General features: G+C 35.5%; 1 pseudogene across 1 annotated transcript in view; it reads left to right on the forward strand.

The window, feature by feature from the left end:
* Window positions 1-8973, forward strand: part of LOC308649442 (cytochrome b5 reductase 4-like) — a 46381-nt pseudogene extending 37408 nt beyond the window's left edge. Inside the window, exons 5-8 of the transcript XR_014024427.1 lie at window positions 670-730; window positions 2314-2371; window positions 4040-4202; window positions 8801-8973. The product of XR_014024427.1 is annotated as a cytochrome b5 reductase 4-like (transcript). The remainder of the gene's footprint in view (window positions 1-669; window positions 731-2313; window positions 2372-4039; window positions 4203-8800) is intronic.
* Window positions 8974-10206: the final 1233 nt, after the last annotated feature.

The raw sequence follows: 10206 nt of genomic DNA on the forward strand, positions 1-10206 counted from the left end.
AGTAAAATAGAAAAGAATTCCATGTTAGTGAGATAGTAGAGCAACTGGAACTCTCAATGTGTCAAAAATTGTAAATTTAGTACAACCACTTTGAAAAGTTGCTTAGCAGTAGCTACTGGAGTTAAACATACATAAACCTCAGATACTCACCAGAAATGTACAGCACCATGCATAATAGCCCCGATATGGAAATAATTCGAACATCCATCAATGGAATAAATTGTTATATATTCATGCAATGTAGTACTGTTCAGTAACAAAAAGAAAACAAACTACTGGTGCATTCAGTAGCATGGATCAACCTTGCTTGTTTGCTCAAAGAACTATAATGTCCTTAATGTAAGACAAAAAAGCCAGGCCAAAAGAGAGTGCATTTTATGACTTCTTTGTGTGCCTTTTAGTTGAAAATGGCATCTTAATACACTAATAGTGTTGTCAAACACAGGCAAAAACTAATCAGTGGTGTTAGAAGTCATAATAGTGACTATCCTTTGGGGAGAGGCAGCTATTAGAGGATTGAAGAGGGTGCTGGCTATAAAGGTATGTTTTAGTGTATGAAAATTCATTTTACATCCTTTTATATATTTATGGAATATCAATAAGAAGTTAACTGAAAAAAATTTAATGTTGTTAAGATGAATTGTTGCTATTTTGTTTTTCTTTGTGAAGGCCTGCTTCCCAAGAGCCAAATGACAGACATATCTACCAAAGAAGGTCCTAGTTCCCCAAGGTATACATGCTTGTTTTACATTATTAAAGCTAAATCTGTTCTATGCAAAAATGCATACATCATAAAAAGAAAGTAGTTCTGGGTTTGATATATTATTTACTATTAATCATTCTTTTTTGACTCATGAATTATAGTGCCTCATTTATCACGCATTGTTGGAGAATGAGCATTTCTCTAAATGTGAGTTCTAAATATAACTGAAGTTTGATCCATCTTAAATATCAACACTTAAAATGTTTTAAAAATATTTTTCTGAAGGGGAGGGGGGATAGTAGGGGATAGGAAAGGTAGCAAAATACAACAGTCATTAATATGGTATTATGCAAAAATGTGGATGTGTAACCGATGTGATTCTGCAACTTGTATTTGGGGTAAAAAAATGGGAGTTCATAACCTACTTGAATCAAATGTATGGAAGATGATATGTCATGAGTTTTGTAATGTTTTGAACAACCAATAAAAAAAGTATCTACTATGGAAAAAAATATTTTTCTGATTATAAAAATGTACATGCATAGTATAAAATGTGAAAATATAAAAATACAAAGAAATACAAAAGTAAGTGATGAAATCAGTTGTAAGCACCCAAACTTACATACTCTTAACACTTGACTTATTCCTTCCAGTTTGGTTTATATAATACCTATTTCATATAACTCTGTTTTTGTAATATTGGTATTATAGTATATTTTGTGAGCGATTTCTGAGGTCTTTAACTATTCTGTGAAAGTATTTTTTGTTTGCTTTTCATGATATAACCATACCATAATTCAGCAATTCAGTATTTTGGTAAATATAGTTTGTTTTTATCAATTATTAATGGAAATGTTTCAAAATGTATTAGACACTAGTTGTCTTAAACATTTAACACCAAATTAAGCAATATATGCACACTTTTGTTGATGACATTTCAAATGCCCACAGGACCCGGTGTGTTCTCTGAAGTTCTTTTTCTTCCTGCCTTTCTCCCCACGGCTTTCTATATTATTCTTACAGAGGCATTCTGCTATTCTTTTAAGTTATTTTATGACAGTTTTAAGTTAAGGGACTGAGGGTGCCTGCTCTAGATTCATGTATTGTTGCCTGTGTGTAGGTAATAAGTGCAGAAACCGTATTGATTTCATCAATAGCTGCAGCAAAACAGAAGACTTAATTTTATCTGAAGTTTTATTATAGACCTATTAAACAACCTGGATGAGTTAATTTCTATAGTAGCAATGTACTTATGACAAGGAGTGAAAGTAACAGCATGTAGATTTCTTCATGCTTGTTAAAAAGCATGTATTATTCTGTTATTACTCTGATAAAAGATTTTAGCAGGAAGATGTGTAACCTTTTCATAACTGTCTTATCTTGGTTATTTTGTTTTTATTAAAATACATGGAAGTTTAGATACTTTAAATTTAGAAATAATTGTCAGCTATGTAATGAATACTGTAACATGTTAATACCACTGTTAATTTTAGAAAAATATTAACTTAACGAATTATATTTCTCACTATAAATTTTAAACATTTAATGATTTAATGTTAATGTACATCATTATTAATATGAATATTCATTATTTTCTTAATGTTTTACAGCTATGACTGGTTCCAAACAGACTCTCTCGTCACCATTGTCATATATACTAAACAAAAGGTAAACATGTTTTTAAAAATCAGGGGAAAAGGGGCTGGATTTTGGTTCAGTGGCAGAGTATTTGCCTAGCACATGTGAGACACTGGGTTAGATCCTTAGCACCATGTAAAAATAAAGAAATAAAGTTATTTTGTCCAATAAAATATTGGAAAAAATATTTTTAAAAAATCAGGGAAAAAATAAATACTCATGATAGTCATGTGCCAGGTCCTTTTCTAAGCACTTTTCTTATATTATTTACTTCCCACAACTCTGTGAGGTAGATACTGCTATTATTCCTATTTTACAAACAAAGAAAAGAAAAAGATAATAATTTACCCAAAGCTACACAGTAGATGGCAGATCTAGAGTTTGGAACCCAGGCAGTGTGGCTCCTGCCTGGCATGTATGTTCTTACTAGCCATGCTGTAGCCTCTTAAAAATCTAGACTGGGAAGTATTTTATATGCTTTTTTGTGATTTTTTTAAGGCATAGATGACAAATGTGAATATTAGTTAAATTCACTAACAAGAATGAATTTCCTAAACATACATTGGGATTAGTAAGATTTAGTGCTGTGGTTTTAGTTTAAACCACTAATTTTATTGAGATGCCCATTTGAACTAAAGTTAGGGAGATAATTGATTCACCAAGTCTTTGTTTAACACTTCTTTTGTATGAGGCATTGCCTTAGATGTCAGGGATCTAATAATAGGCCAGATGCATAGAGACCTAGCTTTTACAGGGCTTACAATCCAGTTGGAAAATTGGATAAAAAAACAAACATCTTAGAATTTCTAAACATATCCTCTAACAACATCCAGGTTCCCAAATTTCACATTTATCTTTAAAACATGAGTTTTGACACATAGGAATTTTAGAGAATTCACTCTACTTCTGTGATAGCAGAATCACATCTGAACCAGTGGATCTTCTGACTCCTGCAGTATGGTTTAACCATTCTGCAGGAGTAACCAGCCTGGGCTTGATAGAGCCAGGAGGGCCAGAAACACAGCTTGCCCTGCCTCCTTCTTCTTCTTGCTGTAGCCTCCTATCATAGTCTAAAACCAGGAGGGCAGTGTCCACTCCTTCTATTCATAGCAATGGGACATAGAGGGTGGAAGGTTAAGGGAAAGGGGAAGGTTTCTTCATGCAATAATGAGATCACTGTGACAGGTACCAAAATACTTTGCATCAAGGCTGTGTAAAAATTAAAAACCTCTAAGAATTTGCTAATGAACTCATTTTTTTTTTTTTGGATGAGCTGAGGTTGGGAGATTATGTATTTTGCCCAGCATCATAAAATAGTGGAAAAATTAAAATGAACACATATCTTGTTTTCTGATCTGATTCTAATCTTTTGACACATTGTTTGTTTATCAAATATTTATTGAATATCTACTAGATGTCTCACAGTACTCTAAAGATAGTCTCTTAATTTTATAGTTTAGAGACTTCTGATTAAGATACATATTAAACAGAGAAAAATATATAATTTAAATTGTGATAATGTACTTTGAAAGAAAAGAATTGGGTTGTATAAGAGAAAAAAACCTAGGAGTAGCAGTTAGTGTGGGGATCTGTAAAGTAGCACCAGGAGAGCTTTCATTGATAACATTAAAAATAGAATTGTAGAAGTTTGGCAGGAAAGTAACTATTTAATCTTTCTATTTATGTTTTCTGTTAAAGGATATCCATTTAGACTCAATAATAATTGATCATCAGAATGATTCCTTTAGAGCAGAAACAATTATCAAGGATTATTCATACCTTATACATATTGGTGAGTACCATATTTTTATCAATGAAAACAGCTCCTTCCATTATGGCAATGACTTGGACTATCGTCTAGGTAACTAATATTTTATCTGCTTTTGTTACTTTGGTTTGTCATTTTTGATAGATTTGATTCCCCCCCCCCCTTTTTTTGGTATCAGAGATTAAACCCAAGGGTGCCCAATCACTGAGCCACATCCCCAGACTTTTTAAATTTTTAAATTTTGAGACAAGGTCTCACTTTGTTGCTCAGGGCCTCACTAAGTTACTGAGGTTGCTTTAAACTTGAGATCCTTCTGCCTCAGCCTCTGAAAGTGCTGGGATTACAGGCATGAGCCACTGCTTCTGGCCTATTATTTCTTTATGCTAATAAAAGTGCTAACAAATAGCAGTATGATCTCACCTTTCCAAGTTTAAATAATTAGATGTGACCAGAATCAATATTTGTTGGCTTAGCTTTGATGAATCTCTTGTTCTTGGCACCTACAAGTAAGTTTCTAGAATCCTGCTTGTCACATGCTCCTACTGAACATTTGTCACTAGGTGGCCCATTCCTTGCCAACTGTTCCATGAGAAGTCAGAGGCTGCAACATAATGGCCCAGACTGTAAGTTTGCATTACATCCTTCAGCCGCCTGTATCTTCATGGTCAAAGACCAACCATACAATTCTAATTGACATTTATGGGAGAGTTTTAATCACAGTACAAAAGTTTATATTAGTTGTTATCACTGTCATGATTTCTCCTTAAGTAAAACTCCTGTGTTAGCATCTGTTATTTTTCAAACACTTTGTAATTAATTTTATTCACACTGTAGCTAACAGTACATCTAGCTGTTTCATCCCTGGAGTGGCCCCAAAAGCACTGGCAGGGAGTTCCAGCAAAGGAGTGAAGGGAGTTGTGCCCCCCACCCTCTGGCCCCACCAAACTGTCTCAAGATGGTGCTGATTGGAGTTCCAAAGAAGCAATCACTAATTGCTATCCAAGCAATGTTTGGAGGTCCATCTAAACATTTATTAGGGGAACTTATGTACAGAGAGGGGCTGTAGCATATAATTGAGGCTAACAGAAAGAAAGGGATGTTTTGTCTAGGTGTCTTCAGTGAGGGGATTGGGTTATGGAGTTTATAAAAGCTCTTGAGGAATTTGGCTCAGGGCTGGGGCTACTTTCTTTCAGTGTTTTGGACAATAGACTTTTTCAGTGCCTGGGAATATTAATGGCCCCTTCATAGGTTCTAGCCTCTAGAGGAAAACATGTAGCTGGCTGGGTCCCACAGCAGTCAAGGCACTTTGTGTTTCTAAGTCAGGACAGTTAAGGTAGGGGAAACTGAAGGCTCTTACACTAGCACATACATAAATTTTTTTTTTCATTAAAAATTGTGCAATTCTTGGTGGGAGCACTGGCACTCATATACAATCCTAGTGACTCAGAAAACTGAGGCAGGAGAATTACAAGTTTGAGGCCAACCTGAGCAAGTTAGTGAAACTAACTTAGTGAAACTGTCTCAGAAAGAACTGCAATATAGCTCAGTGATAGAGAACCCTTGGGTTTAAGAATGAAGTAATCATTTTGTGTAAACCAAATGAAGAAGGAATTTCAAGAAAGAAACAGTCAACAAGAGCCACATGACAGAAATGTCACATAAAGTGAAGATTGAAATGATGCTGCTAATTGATCAGTTAGGAAGTCATCTGCAACTTTTATGTAGTCGAGTGTCTGTAACATGTGGGTTAGAGGCAAAACCTGATTGTGACTAGGAGGTGAGATAGTAGAGACTCAGAAACCTGGAACATTTAAAAAAATTGACAAAGGACTGAAATAAAGAAGAGGCTATAGCATGTTTAAGTTTATTTCTTTAAAGGTTGGGGCTGCTTAAGCCAAATATGGTGGAGAAAACTTGAATGATGGACTTGGTTCTGTGATCATCTCTGGGGTAAGCTTGAGCAAGTGACTTTACATCTCTAGTCTTGGTTTTCTTATCTGTGACACAGTGGCTTAACCAAAGTACCTCTGGGATTCCTTGTAGCTTTAGTGTTCTGTGGTGCATTCATGGATAAAAGGAACGTGAAAATAAAGCAAGAATAGCAAAGCAATTTTGAAAATACAGTATTTTTTTCATAGATACCCTCTAATTTTTACTGGTCTGCTTGAATTGTTGATTTTATAATTGGATTTTATGATATTAAAATGAAAGAGAAGAATCTAGTGAGCATTTAATTTCAATCCTTTGGCCAAAAAGTGTGTTGTGTTGTGTCCAACTACCCCTCAAATGATTTGGAAGTCAACAGGATGGTTGATGTGGATTGTGGTTGATTATAAGTGGCTAAAAATTCCTTGGTACTTGTCCCATTGAAAGATAAGTTCCATTTTGTTTTTTTAATCCTTGAATATAGAAGGGCTCTCTGCAACTGCTTAGCCATCAACATATGAGCAAAATATGCTATTTCTGGGCCCTTAAGAGAATGGGATGCTGACTATTTCAACCTGGCTGCTATGCTATGAGGAAGCCCAAGCTGCCCCATGGAGAAGCCTTATAGAGAACAAATGAGGCTCTAGCCAATAGCTCTGGTTGAGAACTGACTTGCTAGCCAAGTGTGTGATCCATCTTGAAAATGGATCTTCAACACCAATTGAGATATTCTAGCTGGCACACATGGAGCAGAGAAGAGCTGCCCTCACTGATCCCTGCCAAAATTTCAGATTTAAAGGAAAAATAAGTGGCCATATTGAGTCATTCATTTTAGAAATGATGTAACACAGCAATACATAACTATATTGCATTATTTGTTATTGATCTAATAAAACAAATCCAATTGTATAGATGATTCTTCTATCAGTACATATAAGCATTCCTGAAAAAACCTGTATTCTATAAAATTGCATATCAATTTCATACAACATCTATGAGGACAATAAGATTGATGTATAATTTAGCAAAGAAAGTCCTAATTAAAATAGTAATGCTCCTGTTTAAAATACCAGTCACTGACCGGGTGTGGTGGTGCATGCCTATAATCCCAGAGATTTGGAAGGCTGAGACAGGAGGAACACAAGTTCAAGGATGGCCTCAGCAACTTAGTGAGCTCTAAGCAACTTAGTGAGACCCTGTCTCAAAATAAAAATAAAAAGAGTTGAGGATGTGGCTCAGTGATAAAACACCCCTGGGTTAAATCACCAGTAACAACAAAGACCAGACATAACAAATCTCTTCTGGTATTCACACTTAGAATCACAGTGCATCCTTATCAGGCCTATATCCTGGGACCTGTATTTTTTTTTTTTTGTATTGGTTGTTGAAAACATTACATAGTTCTTGATATATCATATTTCACACTTTGATTCAAGTGGGTTATGAACTCCAATTTTTACCCCGTATACAGATTGCAGAGTCGTGGGACTGCAAATTGGTGCAACCAATTTGGAAAGCAGTATGGAAATTTCTTGGAAAGCTGGGAATGGAACCACCATTTGATCCAGCTATTCCCCTTCTGGGTCTATTCCCTAAAGACCTAAAAACAGCATGCTACAGGGACACTGCTACATTGATGTTCATAGCAGTTCAATTCACAATAGCAAGACTGTGGAAGCAACCTAGATGCCCTTCAATAGACGAATGGATAAAAAAAATGTGGCATTTATACACAATGGAGTATTACTCTGCATTAAAAAATGACAAAATTATAGAATTTGGAGGGAAATGGATGGCATTAGAGCAGCTTATGCTAAGTGAAGCTAGCCAATCCCTAAAAAACAAATGCCACATGTCTTCTTTGATACAAGGAGAGTAACTAAGAACAGAGTAGGGAAGAAGAGCATGAGAAGATGACTAACATTAAACAGGGATGAGAGGTGGGAGGGACAGGGAGAGAGAAGGGAAATTGCCTGGAAATGGAAGGAGACCCTTAGGGTTATACAAAATTACATACAAGAGGAAGTGAGGGGAAAGGGAAAAATAATACAAGGGGGAGAAATGAATTACAGTAGAGGGGGGTAGAGAGAGAAGAGGGGAGGGGAGGGGAGGGGAGGGGGGATAGTAGAGGATAGAATACCTGTATTTCTTAAAAGAAATTTTCACCTGTAGTTTTACCAGAGACCACTATAAAATGGAAAGAATAAGGGTTGTTGAGCACTAAATCATCTACTTATTAAACTGAAAAAGGTTCTTCTGCAGATATTTCAGTCCCTTTCTCCAAGGTCTTTACATATTGCTGAAGATTTCTTTTCTTTTTTTTATTGGTTGTTCACAACATTACAAAGCTCTTGACATATCATATTTCATACATTAGATTCAAGTGGGTTATGAACCCCCAATTTTACCTCAAATGCAGATTGCAGAATCACGTTGGTTACACATCCACAATTTTACATAATGCCCTATTAGTAATTGTTGTATTCTGCTACCTTTCCTATCCCCTACTATCCCCCCTCCCCTCCCATCTTCTCTCTCTACCCCATCTACTGTAATTCATTTCTCTCCTTGTTTATTTTAAGATTTCTTTTTAAGTAGGAAAGTTTGATCCTATTGCCTTTTGAAGTTCTTGGAAATTCAATAGTGAATCTAAAGGACTTGTGAGTATCAACTTTCTTATTTGTTGTTCAGCATAAATGGCCCATTTGTTTGTGGCATATAGAACAATATACTGAAAATAAGGGCCCAATCCTCTGTTGCCATAGCCTGCATCATGAACCTGGGCCTTGTAACTTACCTTGTCCTGACTGACTCAAGTTCAAAGCCAAAAGAGATTGATGTTCTGAGTGGGGAGCAGTTGGTGATGCTTTGGTTTCAGCTTCCTTCACCAGATCAGTCAGGAAAGGACTATCAGTACTCACTGTGGGATGGGAACTAGGGCTGAGAGAGGACACTGGGTATCCTGCTCCTCAGAAGCCAGTTCATTGGACAGCTCTTCTGTTTGAAGTGCTGGTGAGAACAACTCTTCTCTTGGAGGGAAGATGACTTGCTCACTTGTTTTTGAGGTAGTGTTGCAGATGGATTCCTAACAAAGAATATTGTCATCTATCATTGACTTTGTGCAAAGAAACTCACCAGGTTGGCCAGGTCCTTCTGTCTCCACTGTATCAACCCTGGGTTCAATAAGAGGAAGCTCTGGACTCAAAGTAACATCCTGAAGAATGGATTTAGAAAGAAAAGTTGAATCAGAACATGTATCATACATTAGAAGGGTTATAATCCATATTTTACATATTTTCATCTAAATGTAAGCAAATCATTTTGTAGTTAGCATACATTTACTACAGAGGAAGGTTCTGATTTAAAAATATATCTTGTAAGGGTAACATGAGCTGGTATAGTGATCTATTACATGATCTATTGCTTTTTGGCTAACTGGTTAGTCTGAAAAAGGCTCACTATTAACAATTTGAATTGCATCTGTTTTGTTCCAGCTTTGCAATTCTTTCATTTTAAAAGGGAATATTGGGCTGGGGTTATGGGTCAATTGGCAGAGCGCTTGCCTGGCACATGTGAGGCACTGGATTTCATCCTTGGCATCACATAAAAATAAAATAAAAGGCATTGTGTCCATCTACTAGAAAAAGTATTTTTTAAAGGGACTAGAGCATAGTCAACACTTTCATTTATGAACACTTTAGTGATAACTTCTGGCACAAAGTAAATTAATGTAGCTTTAAGTACAAAATTACTACTTATTATTTTTACTTTCTAAGATATTAATTTGAATTCACCACCTCCCATAAATAAACACATAGGTAAGACTTTAAGAATTAAAAGTAAATTTATAAGGTATGTTTACCTTTCCAGTTATTTCTGAAAAACAAAGTTAAATAATATATTCTTTAATTATTCTTTTTGTTCATAAAAATGTGTTTGTTTTATCAAAGAGGGAGCACAACTTCACTCTAATTGAAATGAGTATCTAGCCAAATTCAAGGAAACTTTGAATTTTAGAATATTTGAAATGCAAGTTGAATTATATTTTATTAATAGTTACTGGAAGTGGGTTAAACCAAGCACAGACTGTAGAAGCAGAGTATTATAATTAACATTGCATCTCTATCCAGTTCATAAAACTGATTTTGTTTGATGGAAGGTTTTGAAGCTT

The sequence above is a fragment of the Spermophilus citellus genome (genome assembly GCF_964194105.1).
Source record: "Spermophilus citellus genome assembly, chromosome: 5".
Classification (NCBI taxonomy): domain Eukaryota; kingdom Metazoa; phylum Chordata; class Mammalia; order Rodentia; family Sciuridae; genus Spermophilus; species Spermophilus citellus.